Below are 12671 nucleotides of genomic sequence, written 5' to 3'. Positions count from 1 at the left end.
CTCATCGGATCTAAGTTTGACTTAATTGCTAATAGACGGAATTTCCACTTGCTCTCAAACTATTAACACGAATTTTAATTGCACAGGTAATTACACTACTTTGAAAATTAACTATTTCGTTGGAAACACATATTTACACATTGATAAGTGTTTAAATATCGAATTACGTTGTTGGTAACGTTAATAAAATCAGTACGTTGGTTTCCTTGAAACCAATTAAATCTGTAAATACCTCGATCGATAGTCTGCTATCAATTCGCAAGTTATAATACAAACATCTACTATTGGGAGTAAGTATACCGAATATGCAAGACGTTAATTAGAATGTATTGATTATTTATCGTACACACATCAAAGAGTATGTTGGAAATTCTTAAAACAAATTCAATGACTTATCCTAAAAATTTATTTGAAATAGTTAAGAATGAAACAATTTTCCTACCTCTTTTCTCAATTAAAATTAAGAAATTAATCCTCAAGGCCATGTTCTCTCTACTTCAATCAAAATCCTGCAATACTTAGTGAATTTAATCAATAACATGCCATAAATTATCTTCAAAAAAAAAAAAAAAAAAAAATTAGAAGTTTCTGAACCGACTCGAATGACTTGTAACAAAAATCGTTCATAATAGTTGAAGACGAAATCGTTTTCCAGATTTTTCTTCGATATTGAAAATCCTCAAAGCCATGCCTTTCCTAATTCAATCAAAACCAAATAAACTTCGTTAATTTAATTAATAGATTGCCATTAATTATATTTAATAAATTACATATTTTACATATAGCATAGATGGACATAAAAAATAAAAAAAAGCGCAAAATCTCTCGACCGCTTGAGAATATACAGAAATCAATACAAACAATTGTTATAACAGGATACATCGGACATCATTTTAGCTTATTTCTGTCATCTAATTCATCGAATAAACCTACAAGTAGTTCCGTGGAATAAGATATCGATCAGAGGCGTATCAGTCTATCAGTAGCTGATTAAACCAATCAACCCGTTAAGTTAATTCGGTAACTTCTTGGCATTTGGGAATTTGCAGTCTAAATCCGTCACTCTAATCGATATTCGTCGCATCGATACCTGTTAATGTGATTCAAATTTGCTATAATCATTTTCATTAATCCATAAGTTACTGTCGTTAACAGTTTAATTATAAGAACCAGGTGAATGAACTTCGATCCAATTTGAAATCACCCGCGTATATACGTGAAATTTCTCCCTTTCCTTTGTCTCTCAAGTGTAACTTAGACAGTTACAAGGGGCAAAAACGAGACGACGATTCGACCAAATGCGATATTCAACCGAACTGCCAATTCGTTTCATGCTCGTGTAACGAACTAATTAATTGTAAATTTTAGATCCCGTCATCGAAAAATATATATAAATATCTATATGTTACATGGTTGGCTGAGAATCATAGTGATTTAAATCGTTCCATTTTTACGTTTATCTTTTATAAAATAGTATTCTGTACTTATCGTTATAAACAATTCCTTATATTTCATCACATCATGAAAAGGTACTACGGTACTACGGTACTACGTGATTAAATAAAAAAATTTTCTCAAAATTTTAATTTACGCCGCAATGATTTCCAGCTTGTCGTATATGTAGAAGAAATAAAATGAATTTTTGCTAATAAGAAAGTTTCTTTTGCCAGATATATTTTTACCGATTTGAAAGAAACGAGTATCACAACAATAGTGGATGGATAACGTGTGGGCGACAGCTTCTACGACTGTGATCATTGAATACCAATGAGGCAGGCTGTGTAAATAGTCCTGCTCCTGTAAACAGCCTCCTCGACTCGATCGAAGTTACGAAAAATTAATGGATGGTCTAGGCAAGGACGAGGATGGAATCGACAATTTCTATTTGCATTGTTTACGACAAGCATGATAGATTAACTTCTGTAAGGAACAGCTTTTGAGCTAACACGTGGCTTAGAGTTTGCCCTGCAAATGACGTTAAAGTATAACACGTAATTAGAGGCACTATAGAAGGATCAGATCTAATTATACACGAAAACCAACCGTAGGATGTGTAATAAGCTAATAGATTCGGATAGGAATCTAAGGGACACAGATTTTGGGATAATACCGAAGAATATTAAGAATAACGTTTATGTGTGGTTTTTGCATCTTTGATTTGCATATCGATCGTTGAGAATTTGGACGTGACTGTCGCACACCGATTAACGTTCAGAGTTGCTTCGACTGCATTTGGCACTCTCAATATAAATCGAGATACCGTAAACTTATGAAAGTACTGCACGTAATCGGTTTAGAATGTACGAACTACATATCTTCTCCTCGAATTAAAATGTTCTGCAGCGTTTTTATGAAAATATTTTCCGAGTCATGTAGAAAATCTAACAAGTGTAGAAAATCTAACAAAAAATCCATTGCTGTGCATTTATGTTTTTAACAGCTGTATTTTAATATTTGCGTTAAAAAATTGTTTGTATACTCAATTGTCTACTTCCACGAGATGGAATCTTTTTAATATAGGTATACACGGATATGTATATTAAAAATGTGAAAAAAGTATAAAATTCTATGATTCTTTTGACATAAACGTGACGCTTGCACATATTTTTTATCAGACTTTCGATTTTATATTTTTCCGTTTTAAAATTGGAACGACAAATTTTGCCCAGATATTAATTGGACGAGACAATGGAAGATTTAGTCAGAGTATTACAAAATTATAAAAGCTTTTACAACATTCTATTTTCGGATAGTTCATCCACTCTGGCCCGGAAATAGCACAACGGTCCCTTAATCGAGTTTATCGGTTTTTCTTTTGTGTCGCTTAATCGACTTGATTGTAAAAAGAAACTGCGATAACGAGTTATTAAAATACATTTGTTTGTACAGCGAAATAAGAAAGACGTTCCTGTATGATAGTTTATGCCTTTATATCAATCGATAAAATTCGCCAATTAAAGAAAAACGGAAACTTGCGACTTAATCATGAACGTTGATGTATGTTTAATCGCAATATTCCAACGAGTAAATAAGATCTTTGATATGAAGGGTAATTAATGAGTGGATTTATAAACTAAGATATATAACGAATCTTTGAAAATGATGAAACGACTGGATTGAATATTAAGAAAAAAATACTTTTAATCGCAAAATTTCTTAATTTTAATATTTCTTAGAATTGTTTTCATACCTTTGTTCTAATATGAAACGAAGGCTGTAATGAAACTCATAAATAGTTCTATCAATTAGCATTAAGAATATCCTATTTTAAATAAAAAGATATAGCAGAAGCAACTATTTACTTATTGTAATTGTGGATACACATGTTGGAAATATAATTATTTAACAAAATGTCTTCTAAATGGTTAATTCATTCAAAGCGGGATTTATGGCGGGAAAATGGCATTTATGGCGATTTCATCATTGTAAATAACAAAAGCCACAGGGAGGTTCTTGCATAAAGTTGCAAGTTATGCGAGCAACTGCACAGTGGGATTAAGTACTATTTCAGAAGGATTACCACAAGAACTGAGAACGAATAGAATACATCGTATACTTTACCCTTGGGAAAGTTTCAAGAAATTGAAGTGCCTTCCTAACTACGTATCTCTCGCCGACAAAGAACACGAAAGTGTGCAGAGCGGATGAAACTTCCCGAATAAGAATTATGTACTTCGGAAATGAGAGGACAGTATCGAGCATCGTTATTCTTTTTACTTCGATTCAAAACTATTCGTTCAACGTGGTACAACAAATTTCCGTAATAGTTCTTCGGTAAGCCGTTTTATTTTGTATTATTCTAAATATAATTATCTGTTGTATCGAAATATCAATGCAAAAAAAAAAACGCGCATTGTAGTTCGAAGCACGATCTTCCTTTCTCTTAATGTAATAAATATGTAATTACGTACAGACTAGATATTAATAAAATTTATTATTTTTTTTTTAGTTTAACAGCTCGAGCTTCGGCTAAGGAAAATACGACTTATTTACATTTCATGGAAAATAAAACGACTAAAATATATTTTGCTTGTTAATTGCATTAGTCGAGCTTTCTCGATATTAAACCCCCAAAATCTACACAGACTTTAGAGAAACATTGCCTACAACTTTGTCAACTGAACAATAGTACAAATCCCATTAATAACATCATAAATCGCTATACTTGATGTTGTTAACAGTAGTTACTGTCGATTTCTAGACTACAATATCTGTGGTTGGGCGAAATTTGCAAGTTTGCAACAACACGACAATCTGCCAAATGTTCAGTAATAGAAGTCGAACGCACCCTCGTAACACGACGTTATTAAGAAAGTTAAGAAAAATCAAACGTCCAAACTCTAAACTATCACGTTTCAACCTCGTATCAATTACGTTTTGAGTTATTGTCGTTGTATATTTAATAATAAATTAGAATAAAGAAGAATAAAAGGACTCCACTTCCACAAGGTGCTCACGCACTTATGCGGTTTATAGCGTTAATATTTAAATAGCGTTAACATTTAGCTATGATGAATGCACCCAAAATCAAATAAACTTCCGGACAACTTGTTCGAAAAGCAAGTAATATTAAAATCAAAATAACTAAATTAAAATAAAATAAAATAAAAAATGACTATATTAATTTCGCGATTTTTTCAGTGTACAAAGTAAAATAGATAAGATAAAACCAAATGAAAAATAAAATTTCATTTCCGAGTAAGAAATAATAAATAAATTATTTTTGGCATAGTTTAAATGATTTTTATTTAAATAAGAAATTAAATTCTTATTCGCAGCTGAAATTTAATTTGTTATTTAATTTGTTATTTATTATTTAATACGTAAATAAAATTTTGCCCAACACTCATCGCTGATACTCGCAAGATCGGTGACTGAAAAAGTAAGAAGAATGAAAGGGAAAGAGGCAGGAAACTGTCAGACATTTAAGCCTTATCGATCCTCGACGTTAATAATGCCGGTGATAATATCTTAATTCCCATAAAGATGATACTGAACATCTACTTGTTGGTTAAACATATTAATCTAGCTATTCCACTAGCTTTTAATTTTCTCGACAGTTACATGTATCATATTGTGTATCACATTGTGTATGTATCATATCATGTATCAATTTTAGACGACGTTGACAACATATTGTCTCCGAAGAACAACCGTATCGTTTGCCAAAGTGCCGTGGTTCGTAAGATTGACCGATGTTCTCGAGCTTGACAACGGTTACGATGAAATTCAATCCCACACTAAAATACGTCTACGTGTAAGTACGTATCTATCGCAACGATTGACTTCCAATATATGTATCAACTGTTGTAAAAGTATTCGAGTTATTAATGTTTCCACCTCTGCACTTGATCCCGTGATCGTTCCAATTATTCTTTCTACTGATAATTCCGAAAAAAGCTAAACTGCCGGATTTCTCTTATAAACGAACTTCTTTAACCTCTTTTTGTTTCAATTGTATCACAAACAGGTTCGCAGAAGACGTTCAGATTCGTCCGTTTTCAATTTAAATCGAATCGTATTTTACTTAACTGAATTTGACAATATGTAGATTCGTTTCCTCTCGCGAAAAAATCATATTTTACATAACCTTTGTTCTGCTTTACAGTATTACTGCGTTCAAATGGAACAAACGAATCGTTAAACGCTGAACCTGAACGTATTCGATGAAACTTTCATTCAACGCGACTTGCCTCGTAAGAACTCTCTTTTGCAGCTTGCAAATGACATGGATCGTTGTTTTAGAATTTGCCTTATCCGTGCATGTCTTTAATATTTTACTTTGCATCACATAATCTCACATAATCTCTAGGCGATACCTACCAGCTAATTCGAGTCACGACTAGAGATACGAGCTAAAGTCAGCATTGCACGTGTGCTGTATGTCACCCAAGTGAAATAAAACGTTCTCTTAAATTTTAATTATTCGTAACGTGCGCTTCAAACTACTTTTACATCAACGTTGATTTCTTCTCGCATTTTGTATTTATACGGTATTATACACGTAACAATTTTTAAGGAAATAATTAAATGTTACTGCAATTTCAAAATTAATTTGCCACAGCGTATAATAGCAATAGAAAGAGAGGCGAAATTGTGCTTTTTATGCAAAATTGATACGATCGTGACCATGCAATTCTGGATAACGACAACGAATTTTTACCAACGCCGTGCCATTAACGCGAACTCCGTGTACCAGGAATGGAAGCCCATTAAATTCACCGCCAATTGTTCATTTCACTTAGCTTTTTCGATAATTCTCTCATTTTCATAATATTCGATGCAAAGCCTTATTCATTTATGAGCAACGATGAATTTCGAATTGCATGAAAAATGGAGCGAACTACTATACGATGTGTCTCGCAAGTACTTCGATTTTTCAAGAAACAAAAAATTCTATAAGAAACCGATCATTTTTCAACTTAAGTAAAAAGAAAACTGTTAATTTAAAGCTTTAAAAATGATCTTTTTTTTTTTTGAGTTGGCATAGTTAATGTCAAATAACTCGATTCTCGTATTTATAATCTTTAAATGTAAACAAGACAAACCTTACTCTTGTCATATGCATACGTAGAAAATGTAAATACGGCACTCGAATCCAGAATTACAGAAAAATTCACACACTCCTTCATATTTATTATAGGTTACGTTAGTTTCATGTAACGATGCTAAATGACAAATATGGATGCTTAGCGACGATTATAAACTACTCGAGATTGCTAGAGGGCAACCTGCTCCCAAAGGAGGTCTTGGCTAAATAAAACGTAATATGTTTAGGAACACTTCGGGATGCTGCCTAAGCGTTCTAAAATTATCGGTTGAAGTTAAAGTTTCATCGGTTAAAATCAACGTAGGAATATAAACTGCATCCTTTGCTCGTCTTTTAGAATAAACATGACATTTTTATGATCAGACAAAGGTTAAAATATCACACGTGTAAGAATCCAATTGAAATTCAAAAGGAGAGTAATCTTTAAGAAAAAAAAAAAAAAAAAACAATCCCTAAAAGTATCTATCTTATAAAGAAAGCTGATGCCGTGAAATAATCTTTTCTTCGATAAAATTTGTCTAATATTTAAAATATAACTTCGCCGGATTTCGGACTTAAGGAATAAACCAATAGTAAGGAATTTGATTAATTTTTTTTAACTAATTCTGCTCATTTTTCTACCCTTCGATATTTCCTATCAAGTCGAACCTATTCCGATTTTTTCGATGTCGAAAATTCTCAAGCGACTCTTATTGAATTCAAGCAAAACCATTCTGTTCTCTGATAAAATATCGGAACTTTGCCAAAAATGAAAAGAAATAAAAGTAACTCCGGCAATACTTCTGCTCGTTGCTTTCCAAGTGATTGATAAAAATAGGCGGTTTTCTTTGATGGAGAACCTAGTATAAGTTCACTTTATGCTTAAACATCCAATATTTTATGGTTAAAGGGTCGACATAGCCAGTAATTATGAGAGTTAAATTACAGAGAAAAAGTTCTTTGCCCAGAAGAGAAATACTTAAGTGAGAAGAATTGAACATAACAACTAAGCCATTATTACAGTCAATTTGATCGTCACTGTTTCTTTCATACTTCACTCTCTAACTCTCTAACTTCTACTTCACTGACATCTAAATAATAAAGTTAAGAAGTAAAATTAATTAAATAATTAATTAATTTCATAAAATTGATATCGACTTCAAAAGACAAATTTTATTGTTGTTAATTCGCAGTAATAATGCTCTTGTTGTAAATAATCACTGATGTAACAAATAACCGCAATCAGCTATGAAACAGTTCGAAACAGGCGGGCTATAAAATCTGAATGACACGAAATTATCTGACATTTACCCGTCAATCGTTCGGGTTTAATTAAATCATTTCACGCAATCGTATTAACAAATCGAGCAAATCAATTTGTAGATATTGTTTCTTCTCGATAGTCCGTCGTTCCATGTGGTAATTATGCGTTTGATCTTTCCACGAAAATTCACCTGAAAATGGAAACAAGATTTGATTCACAGACATGAAAAAGAAGAGAAATAAAATGTATCTTTTTTTTTTTCATTTTCTCTTTTATATGACCAATACCGCTCGTTTTTTTTCCGGTGTCAACTGCAACTCACGCTGTACATGACGTACATCAATTACACAGATCATTGCTCATCCATGGATGGTGAAAAAAATGTGAAAACGTTGCTAGAGTTGGCGTAAAAGATAATTACGTAATAATTTTAAACTTGAACGCTTTTATACGAAACATTTCTATAATCTTTCGATTTAACAATTGTTATTAAAGTGATTTTATAGTGAAATTACATTGGCATTTAACTTTTGTAAATTAAAAGCATAAAAAAGGAGCAATAAAATAGAGGAGACCGGCCCTTGTTGCGCCGTTAACAGAAATGGCAATAACTGTTGAAGCAACTTATAACGAGACTGTTATTCGATAATGTTTTTTAACGAGGTTTATTGAAATTTCTAATTGCGAATTCTGTGAACGACGAGATAAAAGTGAGTGCAAATTTAATTTTGCTGCATTTCTCGATAATTTGATTGATTAATCACAGAGATCAATACTTATTAGCGCCCTATTTTTATTCCTCGTAAAGAGATCTCATAAAATTGGCGGAATTCTGTTAATTCACGAAATTCCTTATTCCCGAATTTATTTTCAAATAAATAGCACGGAAATATTCATAAATTTGTTGATGTAAAACCTGTATAATATTTATGCGAATATTATACCTATTCTTTATCTAAACATGTATGTCCACGAATCACTTAATTAATCATCTTAATTAATCATTAATTACAACGTAATAAAAAGTCAGATACATTCTACGTTGTAAATAAAGGAATTTATCGTATGAACAGTCGAATGCTCCATAAAGCCATCTTTCATTTTATGCAATAAAAAGACACGATGTTGAAGAATTTTCTTTTTTTTTTCACTCAACGTACATGTTATTGCCACAATAAAGAAAAAGCTATTAGACCTATCTATATTCAATATAGAAGTAAAATTGGAAATACGAAATGTGATAAAGGTGTCCAAAACATTTGAGAAATTTAACACCGGTACGATACAATTTGAGATATTTTGTGTTTAATATTATACAGCTTTACATATCGTGAGATAACAAATACAATCTGATTTTCCTTCCGTCACTTGAAACGTTAAACCGGCCTTCGAACCATTTACGTCCTTATATTTTGTCGTTATATCAGAATGACTAGACTGTGACAAATGACTAGAGTCGGTGATAAATCACTGTTGAGAGAAGAATATTGTATGTGTGCCAGAAGGGACACTGATTTTATGATTTCATCTTCACAAGAAATATTTCCCGCGAGAAATTTCTAATTCTGAGATACGTAATTTCAAATTTCATCTAACGTGATTGGAAAATCTAACTTCAGTTTATAAGAAAAGGAAAGAAGGGAGAAAAATCAGAGTTGTTAAAATAAAATCAAAGAAAATTTCCTGATTAATAACTTTGTCGGTGAAAATAATGATTTATGAAACGATGTCGTGTTTCAAAGTAATGCGTATTAAATATTATATTAAACAGAGAGGAAGCAAAACAGAAAGAAAGAAATAACGTCAAACTAGATTTTTATATACCCATATTCAAAAACTTATAATTGCGTTGGAAACTCGCAACGTAAACTAATTTATCATAGCTTCTTCAAATTTTATTTCCTCTCTGTACATGCTGTTTCTCCACAAAATGCGTATCGAGATTTGTCTTTGTCATAGTATTTTCACTTTATAACAATATTTCGCTTTAAAACAATTCTATATTAATAACACAGTGCACAATGAAGTAACGAGTATCTTGACTTTAATAGATTCATGAAATAACTTCAGAATTTCAGTATTAAATTTCTCGTGGAATGGCAATGGTTTACTTAATATTTCGTTGAAAATCTGTCCAATATCTGTAGGGCCTGAACTAGGAAAAAAAAAGGGGAAAAGGTTTCGCAGCGACGAACAAATCTAAAATGATGTTAATATGTCAGTTGTGAAAAAATTCAATTTGCATTAGTCGTTAGTTACTTTTTTATGGAATTTCACGATGATAAATTCCAGAATCTTTGGGCTTCGCGAAGTTTACATTTGCTCTAGAAACATCAGAAATTAAAATCCGCGGAAATACAATATGCAAATTATCTGTTATGCAACTTCGTTGACATTTCGACATATTCTACATATTACCGTTCTATCTTTCACGATAGTGAAAGCTTTTGCCGAGCATTCAAGATAAAATAATATAAACTACTGGCAATCTTTATTATTTGAATTTTATATTATTTTGCTTTCGAATGTAATATATTTATTTTGCATAGTAAAAGTATTAAATGTCGATAAGGAAATTAGTAATACTGTCATCGCGATCAACATGTTTCATGAATTATCTCATTTTATGACGAAATATTTTTCCTTTGCGGTGATGCCTACGTTTGTTTTCTAAACAAATGAAATAATAAAAAAGATAAACATTTACAAACAATTAAAATATTAAAATTCTAATCTGCCCAAATTATTTCAATAAAATAATTTAAATTGTATCATCATAAATAAATATTTCAGCATTCGCAAAAGTTATTTACCCGAAATTCAATATTAATTCTCAAAATCTAATAATGACTTTAGAAAGCATTTTATTGATCTCATTACATAGCAATGGCACGCCGAAAACCTCGAAGAATTTCATAAAAATGTGCGATATCTGAATCGTATCCTGTTATCTCGCCAATATTAAAATTTCCAAATATTCACCCCCGTTTTATATAGGTACTGTGTGCTACGAAATTACAAATAGAGTGAGACAAATTGAAATGTTGTTATAAACTGTCTGCATGCATGACAAAAAGAGAAATTTTACGTGATAAGTGAAAACAATTTAAAAAAACATGAACGCCTCAATGGGACAATAACACTTTTTTCCCGCGTATTAGAATTTACCCTAGAATTTACCCTTCGGAAAGCTGTGACTTGCGATTAGAACCGTTTACACAGCGAGCTCGATAAGCAGTATTGATTCGCGTGAAAATTTTCCTCAAACCACGGTTTGTTATCGGAATATCGCCCAGTTCAACTTGGTAAGCTTTTGTGCCATCGGTATCGGCTATCTTCACAACGCATTGCTATTTCCTATAACGATCGGATGATTGAGAGAGGTAACCAACTAGTGCTTGTATTTCAAAATACAGCTGCCACTCTCGAGCGCAATTACTTGCGTAGTTCATACGATCGCGCGAGAATTGCCTCAGGACATAACAACAACAACAACGACATACTTGGATGTTTATGCTTGAAGAACTGTAGAAGAGATACGTTCTTGAAAAACAGACAAATTTTATTTATGAAACGAAATTATAGGAATTATAAGAAACAAAGTCCACTTCGTGTATGTTTAATAATTACAACTTTTATTTAATGTAATGCCAGTCTTAGAGATTGTATGGTTTCTTAATTTTACGTAATAAATAGACTACAAATCGAAACAATCGAAGGTTGATCGTTATACAATGCGTTGTATTGATTATACATTGCGTGATTGAGTATGATTTATAAGAATTTTATCTACTATGTCGCTAGTTTACAATTATTTCAAACGGCTTGTACGTTTTAAAAATGAATTATACCCACAGTTACAATTCGTAGAGACTCCAGGGGCGGCAAATGGTTAACGAAATCGCAGGAACGCGCCGATGTTGAATCCGTTTGTCAATGTGCACGAACGCGCATATAAATCCTTTTACGAAAATTGAGTCCTAGGCAACTCTTTCAGTAAGGAAATCCCAAACACTATTCTACGATTTCACAATTAGTTCCCACTCGGTCGTTCAATTTCTCAGAAAAGAGGAATAAAAGAAGAAACAAATGAAAAGTAAAAAGAGAAATAATAAACACGTCTTTTAATCACGAGTAAAATTAATTAATAAAAAAGTTCTTCCGACTTGTTTACTTTGAAACGAATTGAAATGAGAACAGTTTATAGATTGATTTTGTGAATTTGCGAAAAATTTATTAACCGTATCGATAAACGAGCTAGCGAGTTACTCGAAATGCGAAACAGTTGCTGCTCGCATCACGGCGCGCCGATAACTGAACACCTTTCGACGCTGCGGATTCGCTAGAGGTCGGTGGAAGGAAAACGAGTGGGGTTTAGATTAATATATTAATATAGAATATAGATATAAAATATAATATAAATAAATTAATCGTTAACCGAACAAAAATGATTTTTAATTGCACGTTGTTCAATTATACACATACGAATAAGACTTATTTTATGTATTATTTTACAGAATTTTGATAAATTATTTATACTCATATAGAATACACTATCGTTTTAAAATCCTTCACAGACGTCTTGTGCTAGTTCAAACTAATTGAACATCATCGCTCACAAACAGAATCACAAACAGATTACACGTGTATATAGTATTTCACGTAATATAGTATTTCAATATATTTAACTTGCCATCTGCATACTGGTTCGTTTTTAACTAGTAATTTTAAACAATTTCTCATTTTTCTCATATTTTCCTTTTCTTTTCAATTTAGTTAAAAAGATCAAGCTGACCTGTGGCAAATAAGAACTATCGGATCATATTTTAGAAACTGAAAAAGTATTCAAGAATTTTGAAAAATTGTTTAATACACAAA

General features: G+C 31.8%; 1 protein-coding gene across 1 annotated transcript in view; it reads right to left on the bottom strand.

Annotated features, from left to right (window-relative positions):
* Nucleotides 1-12097, bottom strand: part of LOC117234793 (synaptotagmin-6) — a 92152-nt gene extending 80055 nt beyond the window's left edge. The window contains exon 1 of the mRNA XM_033496332.1: nt 11649-12097. The gene's annotated coding sequence lies outside the window, so the exon portion shown is untranslated. The remainder of the gene's footprint in view (nt 1-11648) is intronic.
* Between the last annotated feature and the right edge of the window lie 574 nt (nt 12098-12671).

This window comes from Bombus vosnesenskii, unplaced genomic scaffold, assembly GCF_011952255.1.
Source record: "Bombus vosnesenskii isolate JDL3184/JDL3185 unplaced genomic scaffold, Bvos_JDL3184-5_v1.1 scf7180000013309, whole genome shotgun sequence".
Lineage (NCBI taxonomy): Eukaryota > Metazoa > Arthropoda > Insecta > Hymenoptera > Apidae > Bombus > Bombus vosnesenskii.
This window is presented reverse-complemented; position numbering and strand designations above follow the sequence as displayed.